The 15,947-nt window shown below is 31.7% G+C and overlaps 1 long non-coding RNA gene and 1 other non-coding gene across 2 annotated transcripts; one reads left to right on the plus strand and one right to left on the minus strand.

The window, feature by feature from the left end:
- The first annotated feature begins 5,733 nt into the window (after nt 1–5,733).
- TRNAA-AGC (transfer RNA alanine (anticodon AGC)) lies at nt 5,734–5,806 on the plus strand. The gene has a single exon. It is a non-coding gene; the product is annotated as a tRNA-Ala (tRNA).
- A 3,184-nt stretch (nt 5,807–8,990) lies between these two features.
- On the minus strand, nt 8,991–10,837 carry LOC143615103 (uncharacterized). Its single transcript, XR_013150408.1, has 2 exons — nt 10,163–10,837; nt 8,991–10,100 (listed from the first exon to the last, which is right to left on the minus strand). It is a non-coding gene; the product is annotated as an uncharacterized LOC143615103 (long non-coding RNA).
- Nucleotides 10,838–15,947: the final 5,110 nt, after the last annotated feature.

Raw genomic sequence — 15,947 nt, forward strand, 5'->3', positions numbered from 1 at the left:
ACGATTGTTAGTGTTTTGCAAGTTGCAAAGGTTAATTTGTTAGTAATAGGAGGGTATACTGAATTATTAGTGTTAAATTGCTATATATATGAATTTTACATGATATAAAAATTACCGATATCCCACCGGTATATCATCTCGATAACCAATATCTTATATATCGGTCCTTAACCGATATCCGATATTTTTCTGTATGAACTGCTTTGCTTTTAACCGCCAATCAAGATGCATCAATGGAAAGCGCCTTTAACTTGTGAAACATACATCCAAGGCTGATACAAATCATAAACACACCTTTACACAATCCTAATATCGTAATTAAAAACTTTAGTAAGCAAGCACTTACTAATACATATTGTAAACCCAAGACTTAAATCGATTCAATCCAAAATTTCAATCTATTCACACTTGTTCTACAAAACCTAATACCTATCCAAAAACAAAGACACAAATATGATTTCTAGATCCCTTATCATCCACCAACCATTACCACTATAACATTAAGATTAAGAAAATAATATATATAAAAACATGTAGGGTATGTTTGGCAAAACTAGCTAGTAGTTGTAGCTGGTGGCAGAAAGCTGCAGCTAGTAGCTGTTAGATATAGCTTTTTAGAAATATTTAGATGTTTGACATAATAGCTGGAGCTTTTAATAAAATGTATAAAATTACTAAAATTGATATAACTAAAATCAATAATAGTAAATGTATTAATTTTGGAAGAGTATTTAAGCAAATTAAAATACTAAAAGCTTGCAGCTCTTTATAAACGTTACTAGTAGAGGCTTTAAGTTTTTTTTTTCTAGCTTAAAAACTTCAAGTTTCTTGAATCAAATAAGGCTTTTAATTGAGTATAAGTTTTTTCTTGAAAACTTAAATCTAAAAACCCCTAAAAACTTCTAAAAATTTCCTGACAAACATTTTTTTTTGAACGGCCAACTAAGTAACGTCGGGTACCCCGTACGCGGCCCCCATTGGCTAAAGGTAGCCTGAGCCGGCCACTAATCCGGACGGACGAAGCCCCTAGCGGTCCACCTGTTGAGGGATTCACCGGATAAAACCCGACCCCCACGCCCGCCAAACGGCAAGACAGCGAGGAGCCGGTAAAACCGTGTGAGATCAGGACTCGGACTCGAACCCTGGCAAGTCAGGGTCATCCTTCATATCTCCCATATAAGTTGGTGGTAGTAAGATTTAATCCCCTTACCTCTCACTTATAAAGTGAGTGCTCTGCTATTGAGCCACAACCAACTTATTATTTCCTGACAAACATACTCGTAATTTTATTCATCTTCTCTCATAAATCTCATCGTAATAAAACAAGACGTGTGAGCTGCAAAGCACGTGGCTTAATTTAGTATGCCAATTGCCAACATAGTGACTTGTGGGGCCCACTAGTCCAACATTGTTCAACGGCTAACCAATCAGGATTACGTAACGATCAGAAACGATAGAATCAATCTTGAATTGTGGACCAAGAATGGAGGGTCTAGATGTGCATTACTACTTTAAATAAAAGTGTCAGACAAGTGAGGGTAGCATTTCTTCAATGTTCCAGGTTCATCAAGATTCTCTTGGTCGGTAATACTTCCTTAATCGGTTAGTGATAACCAGGGGCGAAGCTATGTGGGGACCGGGGGTGGCCCCGGCAACTGCCGTTTTCTCCGTTAATAGAGTAAATTTCACGATATTTTCAAAAAATTTTATAGGTATTAAGCTCGGTCACCCCGATGTATATTTCGAAAATGCTACCGGTCACTACTGATTTTTTTTAAATATAATACCCCATCATTTGTTTTTTTTTCTAAAATCTCGCAATATTTATAAACAAAAGTTACAAAATAGTAGTCGAATAGTAAAAGATTTGCTTTTATAAATATTTTAGGTTTTTGCAATTCTTCTTCTAGGTAATCACTCTTAGGGATGAGATCATTACCCGTACCGATGCCGGTATCGATACCAAAATATTTGGTTTGATACCGGTATTGAAGGTAAAATTTGAGATATACCGGTACCAAAATTCAAAATTTGGTATCTATTCGGTACCGACGGTACAAAATATGTACCGATTTCGGTACCGATATCAATACCGAATTTGCTTATCCCTACTCACCTGTAACATCCCGAAATTTCTAAAATAATAGTTAATATATTATTTGCGTCGGGTGAAATAAATGAGTTAGTGGAATGATAATAACGATAATAATATTAATAAAATATGAAAGAGTAAGTAGGATATTTAGATGGGATTAGTTATGGACCAAAAATGAAATATGGGCCTTAGGTCCATGGGATTAAGAAAGTATAAATACTCCCTTAAACCCTAATCCTTTCAATTTCCATCTTAGTCTCTACACACTCAAAAACACACACACACACACACCTACACTATCATCGGCCGCGAGCAAGAGGAGAGGAACGAGATCAAACGAACGTTAGTTGGTGTTATACGAGCTAAATACAAGATTTGTAGTTCATCACCAAGCTAACCGTAACCTTTAAAACACGTAAAGGTATGATCTTGATCTCTAAAGTTTATGTTTTTGTAAACGGTTAGCCATGAAATTGAACCCTAGAGTAGATCGGGTCTAGATAAGCCATAAAGTAGCAAACTTGACGTTAAAATGAGCTTATCGAACCTACGGTTATGAACGGCTCGTTTAAAGAAGCTTCAAACCTAGTTTTTGGAATATTTTAGCCATAAAGATCCAAGATTTACATTCATTCGGGTCAAGTTTGGACCGCAAACGGTCAAGCGAACGTTTGGGGCTAAGGCCGGACCACAATAAGCGAATTAGGGTAATGAAACGTGTGTTTAGAACGATAAAATGAACCTTGACAGCAGCAGTTCGCTACAGCAAGTTCGTTGCAGTAAATTCGCTGCAGTAACTTCGCTACAGCAAGTTCGCTACGCATAAGTTCGCTGCAGTAACTTCGCATGCAAGATCGCCTGTTGTTAACTTCGCCACTTTCAAGTTCGTTGCTGACAAGTTCGCTGGAAAATAAGTTCGCTTATTATATAAGTTCGCTTATGTCTAAGTTCGCTTATATCAAGACCCGGATGCATGGTGACTTGTATATGTAGGTATATATGTGTGTGTGTGTGTGTGTGTGTGTGTGTGTGTGTGTGTACACGTGATGGTATGCATTGTATGGACTAGAGATAAAATACAAAAAAGTTAAAATAAAGGGGAAACCATAACCATGCTAAGTATAAATATCTAATACAAGGCTATTAGATTAGATCAGATGAGTATTGATACGTATAACTCATATACAGTTAACCGAGCTCACTTAAGGAGAGATTATCGGAGAAAGAAGCAGAGTTCAGGTGAGTTTCTAGCCCATTTCCTTGTTATGTTTTCGGGGTTGTGTGCATACTCGATGTGATAGTTAATACACTTACCTTAAATGTTAAGTGTATGCCATGTAAGATATATGTGATAAATACGAATGATAGCTTGTCGGTACGTGAACGATCTTCGGATATTGCACGTGTCGGCAAGGGAAATGATCTCTAAGTAGTCATAAGTGTGTAAATGTTATAATGTAACTTGGTTATTATGTAAATGATGTACTGATATGAAGTGTGTTGTAGACAAGTAGATGTAGAGTGTGTTAAAAGTGGCAGGAGTCTAATAAGAGTGTTAGTGGCATGACGATAGTACGTGATAGGGTAAGCCTATACGTGACTTCGTTTTTAAAGTGGCATAACGTTATACGTTATTAAAGTGGCAAAGTGGTAGGGGTAAATAAGAGGTTAAGTGGTAAGGTGAGCATGTTAGATAGTGGACTACGTGTCTTCGGATACGTATATGATGCATGTAGTGGTTGTATGATAAGTTGCTTGATTAACTAGAACTCACTCAGTGTAGCTGACTTTTAGTATGCACGCAGGTGAGCTGGTTATAGAGTTAGCATGAGGATGACATATGGCATGGATTGAACGGCTGACATCTGAAGATAGAAAAAAAGATGTTTTAAATATAATGATTTGTGTTATGGTATCAAAGAAAAGATTTAATGTTTTGTAACGAACGATTGATGTTTTATATTCCGCGAAAAGTTTTAAGATACTCTGATTGTAAGAACTGTGTTTATGAGTAAATCCGACGTTAAAGTAGGGCTGCCGGGTTCGGGGCCTTACATCACCCTTCATCTCACATCATCATGAATATTTTAGGTTTTTGTTGGTTAAAATATTATTTTATTTTTTATTGTAAGAACAATTGTTTGAATAAATGAAGAAAAATTAGATATACAGATGTCATATTGTTTGATCCGACCCAACCCGATCCAAATCACCAACACGAACCGAATCGTCGACCCAAAAATTTTTGAGTCCGTGACTTCGGTCACCGCCGTGACTAAGCCCAAGCTTCGCCACTGGTGATAACTGATAATGGTTTGAAAAGTCTGTTCAATTTGGTTATAGAGGCTTAACCATAACAATAATGGAGTTTAGTTATGGTCTTATGGAATATTGCTTAACCATATTCATAACCAAATGGTTGGTTAATCATAGGTCGGTTAACTGTCTGTTATAGGTCGGTTTCAGTTAAATTCTGTTAAATGTCCAACGAATTTTTATGTTTTCTTTTTTTTTGTTCTAGTTGAAATTGGTTTGATTATGATGTTTTAAGCTCAGTTATGAAGTTTGTAAGATTAATATGTTAGTTCCAAGCATGGTTATGGTGTTCAAAGTTACGTAGATAGTTGCAACATAAGATAGTACTTATGGCATACACTCTAGAAAAACGTAAGCATACTATTCACCCCGAATTTGTGATATTTTTAATATCATAACACATCAAAACATTGTAAGATTTTCTTTTATACTAAACGTTTCGATTTAGTTTTGGGCCGAATCTTGTATGTTTAGCTAAACATGTCATGTTTAAGTTGACATTAATGGCCCACAAAGTGGCATGTCTAACTCATTTATTCTTACAGATTTTAAAATGCATATTTTAAATAATAAGATAAATGAACTGTTCTTTTTTTAGCTTGATTCCGTCGGGTCAGTTTCCTCCTGAATTTTTCGGTTAGCCAACCGATCCTAAACGAAAATCAAGAAAGTTGAAACCCGGGGATCAATCCTTATGTATAAATCAAACTGTAGAACGTGTTGGTCTCGGTTCAGTTGCTCGGGTTAGTCACACCCCTAACCTTTCGCTTTGTTTAAAGGGTAGGTCGTTTATCATTCAAGGGTAGGCAGTAGAGGACAGTTATGGTTTTGGGTAAAATGGTTAGATTTAAAAGCCTTTTGCTTCAGCCCAACTATCTATAACTTGGCCCAGTTTTAGTTCAGATCTAGCCCATAGTAGGTCCGTGAAGATGAAACAAATAAATTCTTTGTATGCCAACATAATTTAACCCACAACAACTGCTCATCTCAGATCCTAATTCCTAAATATCAAATTAGATCTATACGATTTACCTACTGTTCGGAGGTCTACACTCGATATGTTTCCTTGTGTGGGTCTGTTTTAGTTTCTTACGATACTACGAATGTGTTTTTATAACTAAACTAAAATACACACCTTTTAGTCCCCAGAAATTGTTAACTTGTTTTAGTAGTTACAAATGCCATCATAGCAACTCACTTAAAAACTCTAATAATCAGTTTTATATATTTCATTTTATACTGATACCTTTTAATACAGTTTTACATATATGTATTTCAACAAATAACTAACATAAACAATAGTGTGCACCTGTATCGCTAAAGGGGATGTAGCTCAGATGGTAGAGCGCTCGCTTAGCATGCGAGAGGTGCGGGGATCGATACCCCGCATCTCCATACGTTTATTTTGTCTCAGTTCTATTTTAATTTTTAACCCTGAAACATGTGCAGTCTTTCACATAAAAAGTGTGCTACTTTTATGTGACATTCATGTGTACTTTTTGCTCCGTTCAGCTCTTCAAGTGGCTTTTTCTAACAATTTTTATTACTTCTTTTATAAAAACCAACCAAATTTACATAAACTTTCACACATTTATATCATTTTTATAGAATGTAATATAAAATAAAAGGCTCGCAAAATGTCTCTGTGATGTAATGGAAATAGCGTTTGTAGTTAAAAACAAAATTTTGTTTTGGGTTCAAATCCTTGAAGTGCTACCTTTTACAGAAAATAATTAACGTTCATTTCTTTTTACTCGTCCCGGACCCCGAAAAATTTTAAGGGTTTTCTTGGACTGCCCTGAAATAAGTTATTACAATTTTTTTTCGATAAGTTTCAGACTTAACAATACTTTATCAAAATATAATGACGGATATCAGCTTTTGCAACAAAATTTTTAGCATTATATTCTTCATAAGATGAAAGATACAAAGAGGAAAACAATTATAATTATCACAATAAGTATAAGAGCATTCATAGTTAATTCATCAATCACCATCCATATAACTTACCTAAAAAATACAGTTATATATATTATCTCTCATATTTTATAAATTTCTCACATCACGTTTCCCGTATCTATCTTATTCTAGTTCTCTCTTATTGTCGATGGTTCTTTCAATAATTTTCCTAAAACTGAAGTATTGGGACGAGGATCGGGAAGGAAATTTATTGAATAATATATATATGCTACGTGCAAGTACGGTGACAAATAACATATATTGATTACGGTGTGCAACCAATAGCCGAATTCAATTGTTGGTAACTTGGTACCAATAAAAGTTAAATGTTTCATTGGGAGAACACTATTAGATTTTAGATCGCATATCTACTCGGTTAGCACTTGCTTTGAGAGGAACGACTGTTTCAACTGTGAATTGTGGCTTATGCAGACAGCATCCAAAGACCACTAAAGTTAAATATCACCCGTTCTTTCCTGGATTAAGATGCCATGCCTACTAGCAACAGCAAGTTTGCTTCAGTGCAATCCCTTCTTGAGCTTCCATCACAACATCAGACGTCTAAGGAGAAAACAAACGTACTACAAGCTATATTGGCGGTAGTGCTTTGGTTGATTTGGAAAGAGAGAAACGACAAACTTTTCAAACATAAGGAAGGCTCGATGACAAAGTTGGTGAATGATATTAAAGCCTACTCTTTTCATTGTCATTTGTTTTGTAATTTTCAAACATAAGGAAGGTGAATGTTATACCTTAGGCCTCTTGCTCCTCGCTTGAGGTTCCGATTTTGTTTTTTAATATAGTTAGCCTTTTAAAAAAATAAAAGTTTGAATGAATAACAAAATTACTAAATAACTTCAATAAATACAAACTTTATTGTTTCTGAATACAATAACGGCTCGACATTCTAAACAAAGTAATAAATGAATTTTATTATTTTACATGTTAAATTAAGACATTTTATCTTTAAAAAATAGTTAATGAAATGTTATTTAAATTGAAGTGGGAGGGAAGTAATGAGAACAGTATGAAAACATTACCCCACCGGTTTCCAAAATATGAAGCAAAAGAACATGCTTCGTGCTTATCGCCATAATTTCTGCTAAGTGTTGTTGAACAATCAAAATCATTACCATACATGCCAAGTTGCCAACCACAACACACACATCCATATGTGTATTATTTCTTTATTAAATAATAGTTAGAATATAAGGGTACAAAATAAATCATATTGGCAATATCCTCATGTTACTTCAATAATGAACTAAAAACTAAAATTTGAAAGGTCTTTGAAGATAGTATGTCTATAATGGAATTTAACCAAGGAGTCAAGGTTCTAGTTCAAAAAGAAATAAAAGGCAAAAGATTTACATTATTAAGGTATAAAATTGTGTGCTTTTCTTTTTTGCTACCAACGAATAAAGTTCAGTTATCTGAGGTAACCTAATGACAAAATGCGACCTCATAAACCCACGATCGCAGACAGCGTCAGATTGCTCAAGCCCGCCATTTCCGTGAAAAATTCACCACCCAAAGACTCGTTACAGTAACCCAATTGAAATTATATTCAAACTTAAGACATTATAACATCCATACCAAATCATCACTTCTCATCCAAGCCAATTGAGTTAAACCTCATTACCTAAATAATAATAGCTTGGCATAAAAGTCATGCTATTTTACATATTCTACATGTTTGAATTGATTTTTCCTTTACAAAATTTTGACTTTTATAAAATAATCATATAACCCTTTGACTTTTTTTAAAAAAAATATGAACACTCATTAAACTATTGTAAACTATAAATTTATACTAAGATAAATTTTAAAGTCAAGGGTTATGTGATAATTATAGAAAGGTAACTGGGTTCTTGTATGGAAAAAAAAAACTTGAAAGACGACTGAGGCTCACCGCACCTACAATGTAGAGCGCATATGGTCGAACACGTGTTTGATTCTCAACTTCTTACTATCTATGGATATTTATAGTGACGAACGAAACGCTAAGAATTTTTACACAATAAGTTATTAATATCTGAATCTAATGTAACATTGATGTAGTCATGTATATAACACTTAATAGATTTTAGTAGAGATGCTCTGACTTTCTCAATTGAGACTCAGTTGCTCAGTTTTATCAATTGCCATTATCATCATATTGTTTTATTCCAGATTTTGTTTTCATAGAACTTTTATTATATATTTTGTTTTGATAAAACTTCTCCATTGTTGCTACTTCGCAAGCTCCGGCTTACCCCCAAAGAAATTTCATGGACGACGGGACGAGGACTTTGTCTTCCCCCAGGGTCTCTCTCTTCCACGTCTGTCTTGCCTATTTCTCTTTCTTGTGTATCGAACCATGAGCGGCCTCTTTTCACCACAACAAACATGGTCGTATATATAGATATAAACATAAAAGATACAAAGATTATAAAGTTAATCTCGAAAATCACTATTGTATAAACAATTTATTTTAGCTTGAAAAATTATTCTATATTATTTAAGTATTGTAACTTTTTTTTAACAAATCAATCACTTATAATTTATAAGGGTGTTTAGATGTATTTTTTTAATTATTGAAATGAAACAAATCACACAAAAATAACATCTAAACACCCTCTTTAGATCTAATAATACACAAAATTTCTATCACTTATTGTATATCCACATCACTGATGATACTAAGAACAAATAAATTGAAAAACAAAATTAACAAATTAAAGTAAAAAAGAACTGGTTTCTGCATGCTCATTGTTTCATGTCAAATTTCACTTACTGTTTTCCTGGTGATTGGTGAAGAAGCCAATGGAAGCACCTTTGAAGCAGTTGAAACTTGACCATTTTGTTGCATCCCACCACTTTTGCCCTTACTTTCATCCAAATTTACAAAAGAACCATTTGCACCCTCAAGTTCCTTCAATCTCCTCAAAAGCTTCTCCTCTGCATCTCTCAAGAACTTAAATGTTGGTGGTGGTGAAGATCTTAAACTTTTGGTATCAACTTCAAACAAAGGGTTCATATTCAACCCATGTTGACTAAACTCAAAATCTTGAAAATCTTGTAAATGTGACACCTTTATAGGTGGTGAAGCTTGAGGGGTATCAAACTGAACAAGAAGATCACTTAAGCTTCTTGTTCTTGAACCTTTTCTACTTCTTTGTGATTCCAAGTCCTCTTTGGTTTCTTCATTAATGGTGGTCAAGAACCTTGGTGGGCCATGGAGGTTATGCAGCCTCATGAGTTCAAGATCCAAACTTTCTTCTTCAGAATCATTTAACACCTGATCTTCCACCAAACCCATGTCAGAATCTTGATAATTTTCATGGGTTTTTGTGGGCTTGGAAGAATTTGAGGTTTTCCAGCAAGAAAGATGGGTAGGGGTATAATGGGAAGAACAGGAACATGAACAAGAAGAGAAAGATGATTTTTGGTTTTCAATATCAATTCTTGTGTTTCTGTTCTTCCACCATAACAGATAGTAGACCTCTGCTGCACATCCTAAGAGGACACATCCACATACAAAACTCAAGCCAATTTCTAAACCACTAAAAGTTGACATTTTTACCCTTTGAGAAATTATACATCAAACCACCAAAAAGATTATAACTTTTGCAATATTCTCAACTTTTTTCCAGAAATTAAACAACAAGACTACAAAAAGATTAAATCTTTTGCAATATTTTGAAATCTTTTTGAGAAATTAAACATCAAAACTCCAAAAAGATTAAAACTTTGGCAATATTTTGAAGTTTTTTTGAGAAATTAAACATTAATACTTCAAAAAGATTAAACCTTTTTCAATATTTTGAAATCTTTTTGAGAAATTAAACATCAAAACTCCAAAAAAATTAAAACTTTAGCTAAATTTTGAATTTTTCTTGAAAAATTAAACATAACACCAAAGCTCCCAAAAGATTAAAATTAATAAAATCTTATGAAGTTTTATTGAATCTTTAAAGCTAAATTGAGCAAGTAAACTCCATGGAGATGAAACAAGAAGAGAAAAGAACAGATGATTCTTGAAATTAGACACAAAAAGTTAACATTTTTCTAGAATTGAAGTAAACAAATGTTAAAAATGGAATGGAAGATTCTCATTCTACTCTTATAAAATTGAGAAAACCCTTTATTAAAAATGATTTAAATCAATATTTTGATAATATTTAATGAAATTTAAAACTTCAAAAAATCCAAAGAGATGATGTGGTCTCACATGCAGAGTGTGTGCTTAAAACCATGGTGGGCAACAAGTTTTTCCAGAGCTAAAAAAACTAAATTCAGGTTAGTGATAGTACCAGGGATTGTACATTGTGCAAAGAAATTGTACTGTGTTCTGATGTTCAAGAATTTTGATCTGGAAAGAGGGCGTCAGATTTTGGTGATAAATAGATACTTAGGTCCAGTTAAGTATTTATTGTCGTTTGCTATAACATTTGGCAAACTTTAATAATAGAAATAATTAAATAAGAAAAAACACAACTCATCTAACTCATCTGCAATAAATGAAGAATTGGACAAATTGTAAATGAATACGTCATGTTTTATGACTTTCAAATGATAAAAAGTTTTCTTTCTATCTGAGTAACATATGGACAGAGACAAAATTCAAATATATATTTTCTACACTTTTCGGGTTAAAAATGATGTTTTAAAATGAAAACGAGTAACTCGGACATGAAACGTATGAACTCGTTATATATGATTATTTCATAGCGATTAGATATGCGTGTGTGCACTCGTTGGATATGTTATTCCATAGCGGTTATATACACGTGTATACTCGTTGAATATATCATTCCATTACAATTATATATGCGTGTATATGCACAGATATTATTTATTGTTCTTTTAAACTCATTTATTTTTTATATGATTGATTTGTGAACTTAATTTAAAATAATTAATGTTGTATTGTTGTGTGTATGTTTGGATCATTAATGTTTAATTGTTGGCCCTACTTTGTAGTTAGATTTCGTCAATACTGGAAGTCCTCCAATCATCATCGTGTATTTCCTATCTTTACTTTCTTTATGAACGCTCTTTCAGTTGGAATTGATTCTCGAACCCAAAATCAATCTCCAACAAATAACTAAACACCACAAACTTTTTTTTTATTGGCTTATTCCTTGCAAACCCACTTCTGATTTGCGTTGTATTCAAACAGCAAAAGAAGTAAAAAATAATAAAAACCTCACGTTTACGATCCAAGAAAGAAACACAAGAATCAATGCAACACAAAAATATGGTGGCTCCCAGGAATATCCAAAATCAACATGAAGGTTTAAAAACAACTTGCCTTTTCTTTTGTTGCAAGTAACGACAAACAAAATAAATAAATTGCAATTCATTGACCAACAAATTAACAGCCAAGGTTAATCTCTATTGCAATCCGCACGACAAACTTTTTCTTGCTTACGTGACCTCTTAACCGAACAAAACTTTCAACGAGAAATTATGTGCAACTTTAATGTGAGCCGTAGCTCTGATACCAATTGTTGGCCCAGACGGAACAAACAATCGAATCAAACAAACTTATCATACAAACGAACACGAGATATTGGGGTGACAACACTCTAGTATCTTGTGTTCTTTTGTATGATAAGTTTGTTTGATTCGATTGTTTGTTCCGTCTGGGCCAACAATGTTTAAGATTTATTTTCTTTTAAAACTTGATCGTATATTTAAACATTAGCTTAGAACTTGTGGATCGTACGTATATTACACAAGATCATTAAATTTAAATCTTTATATACATCTCATATCATATGTAAGAAATTGTATTGCGTGATAAAGATTTTATCTAAAATGTTCAAAATTATGTAAAAGTTAATATATAAATGGGTTTTGAAAATACATTAACTAGTATTTTATGTAATTTGATTTCCATTACTATTTTAAATTGCCTCTGAAAAAAAAATTAAAACAAAGAATAATTTAAATGATTTGTGTTTTATTGTCATCATTAGTATTTTCTTTAAAAATAAATTATTATTAAATAAAGAAGTATATTTAATATGAAAGAGAGGGACGGAAAAAAATGTACGAATCACGACACCTGGCATAAATGATATTTTATTTGTTATATGATTGATAAAGATTTTGATTTATCATATAAAACTAAATTGATATAAAACTAAATTGATTATGACGTAATTCAATTTTCACTAAAACCATTCGTTGTGAAGGGTGGGGAGGCACCATTGGCCGCCTCACCCCACCAAACCATAGCACCCTCGAACACTATCCTTGCTATCAGGGTAGGGTAACGCCCATAAGGGTTCAAAAGGTCAGGCCCACCCCCGCTAACTAATCTTTCTTAAATAAATAAATCTAGTTAACCCTTAACTCTTAAATTAATGGATGACTAGTTATTACCACACTATCTACATAACAACTCGTGACACGATCTTGCTAGTTATCGACTTATCGCACAGACACACGGCGTAACAATATAACCTTATATTTGGTTTCAAATTCCATATGTAATCTTCAAAACGTTTAAAACATATAATGATTGGGCTTGTCGATCCTTTTTAGATAATCTCGAACAAGCGAATGGTCCCTTTCAACTAAAGGGTGATGAAACAAATATATTTTATTGTAAATGATTAGATGTTTTATCACTAGAAATTGCCAACACTTTTAGCAAACAAAGTATCTATATATATATATATATATTAAAGCAATATGCTTTATCTCAACTTCCCATCTTCTTATTGGTTGTTGTCTAGACTTTCCATGTATATCTACCACCTCTTTAGTTTTCATATTAATAAAATAAATTAAAAATAAACTAAAATAAGATACAATTAATTTTATTTAATGATTCTCTTTAAATCTTTAAATTATTCTCTTTAAATTTAATTATGTTTAATAATCGTTTTTGTTATAAGTTATTATTTATCAATCCATGATATAATTGTTATTATTTATCAATCAACAAGTTTTATTACTTATGTTATTTTTATTATTCTGTATACTATAATATAACTTAACCTAGCACCTCAAATCAATTTTCCTGTTCATATAACTACCTTCAATTCATTTATCTGTGAAATTTACGTTCCACCATTGGTGAAGATGTTCACCATCAACGTTACCTGTGGTCAGTTTAATCATCACGCTTCCTACCATGTTTAATTTATTTTAAATAATTAATTGATATTTCATCCTTAATCAAAATTCAACCATATGGAGTAAAAATTCAGATCCGTAATCAATAATTGTAAATATCTGTAAATTAGGTATAGATGAATAAAATTTATTAACGAAAACTTTAATTACAGAATTTCTATATTTTAATATGTTATTATATATTATATATCATTTGATTAAGGTTTTAATTAAGCATCCTAAAGGGTTACTATAAATACGGATTTTGACCCATTTACTAATTCATAATTAGTCAATCAAGGATTTTAATATATGAGGGTCATTCTAATTTTAAGTACATGTTAATTTATAATTTATAATTATAATTTATAATATTACCACTTACCATATGTTATATCAATTAATGAGTTATCAAATTGTTGTTTAGTGTTGTTTAATTATATTATAGATACCGATTTTGAACCCATTGTGTAAATTAAAATTAGTTAATCAATGATTCAAAATTAGTCAATCGGATTTTGACCGATTCACTAATTATTTTGGGAAGATTTGATAATCAATTCAAGATATACGGTAATTATTTAAGGGATTAAATTGATGATTAATTATATTGATGTAAATAAATAAATTAGTAACTTATTTTCTTAATAAGTTTATTCCTTATGTTTAAATATAGTCTAGATTTAAATATTTAAAGATTTGAACCTATGAATTGAATTATTTTATATTTATTTGTATTTATAATATACTTTTATAACATTACATTTTATTAATTCAAATTTACAAAATCTGTTAATACTCATCCCATATTTTTTGTCAATGATTTGAAAGCAAATTCAAATTCCCTAAATTTATGTTTTTAATTAATTCCGTATGTATGTTCCTTTGTTATTCAAATCTTCCAAAATTTAATCCTGTACAGTATAAAACCCCATGACTTATATAAATACCTCACTTTCACACCCCATGACTTACACTATCACACCAAATATAGCTTAAACGACTTATTTTTTGTCTCTAAGGTTTATATTTTCTGTTGTTTATATCACCCATTTTGTTTTTTAGTTTTTTTGTTAAAAGTATTATTGTCATCAAAAAATGTTTTATTTATTTTTATATTTTCACCACCAGAAAGATGGAGACAACAAACATTACCATGTTAAACCAATTTGATGTTCTTAACAATGACTGTATTCTCAAGCTTCGTATTCTGAAACTTTGGTGTCTCAAGGATAATTCAAAGCCCGGGGAAGATTGGTCCATTGAAATGATCGCGCAAGATGAAATGGTAGTGTTACACATTCATTAGTTTTACTATATTTTTCATACAATTTTCTACTAATGTTAATAATAATGTTTCAGTGTAATAGAATGCAAGCATATGTAAGGAAGCCATGCATCCCGAAGCATGATGCATGGCTTGTTGAGAATTGATCTTTGATAGTGAAGAAGGCTTCTCTTGGAGCCAATATGTCGACTTACAAATACATTGACTGTCCACACAAGCTTTGTTTCACAGCCGAAACCCATCTTTCAAATTCCTACGAATTTGAAGGTCACCTGTATGGATTGAAGTTTGTTAGTTTTGATGACATAAAAGCCAAAAAAATTTCCCATAATGGAACAATTGGTTAGTTGTGGCTTGAGTCAATATGTGGAGTTTGTGACTGGGCTACTATCGCATTATTATTTATAGTTTTGTTTTTAGGTCTTATAGAATTTTATTATATTTTAGTTTTTTTTTTTGAATGGCCAACGAGTTATATTGTAGCTTTAAACTTTCAATCAATTATTCAAAGTATTACCATAATTATATTGTTATTTATCGGTATATAGATGTATAATTAATATAAGTATGACAAACATTTAATAGTTGATTTGACTAACAATAATTATTTCCTTAATTACATATCAATATCAACATTTGAATAATTGTATTTTAATACGTTTATAAACTTCTTATATAATATTATTGTTACGAGATTTTAATACTTTCAGACAAATTAAACTTAATCAAATTACTAAGTCATTTTAAGATTTCTCAAATTTTGACAAATATATTTTTTATTTCTAATTTTATTTTTTACTTTGTGATTGATTTTTTCTTTTTATGGTAATAGTGTCAACAAGTGGATTCATAAACATTCAATTGAGTATCTTTATATTATTTTCTGCGATTGTATTTAAATGTGATAGGTTAAAACAAGAAGAGTTTAAGGATCATAACAATACTTGCATTCTTATTTGATCATTCTCAAAGAAAGTTGAGTAGTTCAATAAATGAAATAGTTTCATAAGATTATAATTATTAGGTATGGCTTTTACAAATTCCATTTTTGGATACATTTCAAAAACATAACATTTATATAAAATTATTCGTTCATATAAATACAAAATTTACAATATATTAACATATATTTATAATTGACATTTTTTTATATAATTTTCTCCTGTTTAGCACACG

The sequence above is a fragment of the Bidens hawaiensis genome, unplaced genomic scaffold (genome assembly GCF_021521415.1).
Source record: "Bidens hawaiensis isolate Kalapana, Puna unplaced genomic scaffold, B.hawaiensis_p1.1 tig00041901_1, whole genome shotgun sequence".
NCBI classification, from domain to species: domain Eukaryota; kingdom Viridiplantae; phylum Streptophyta; class Magnoliopsida; order Asterales; family Asteraceae; genus Bidens; species Bidens hawaiensis.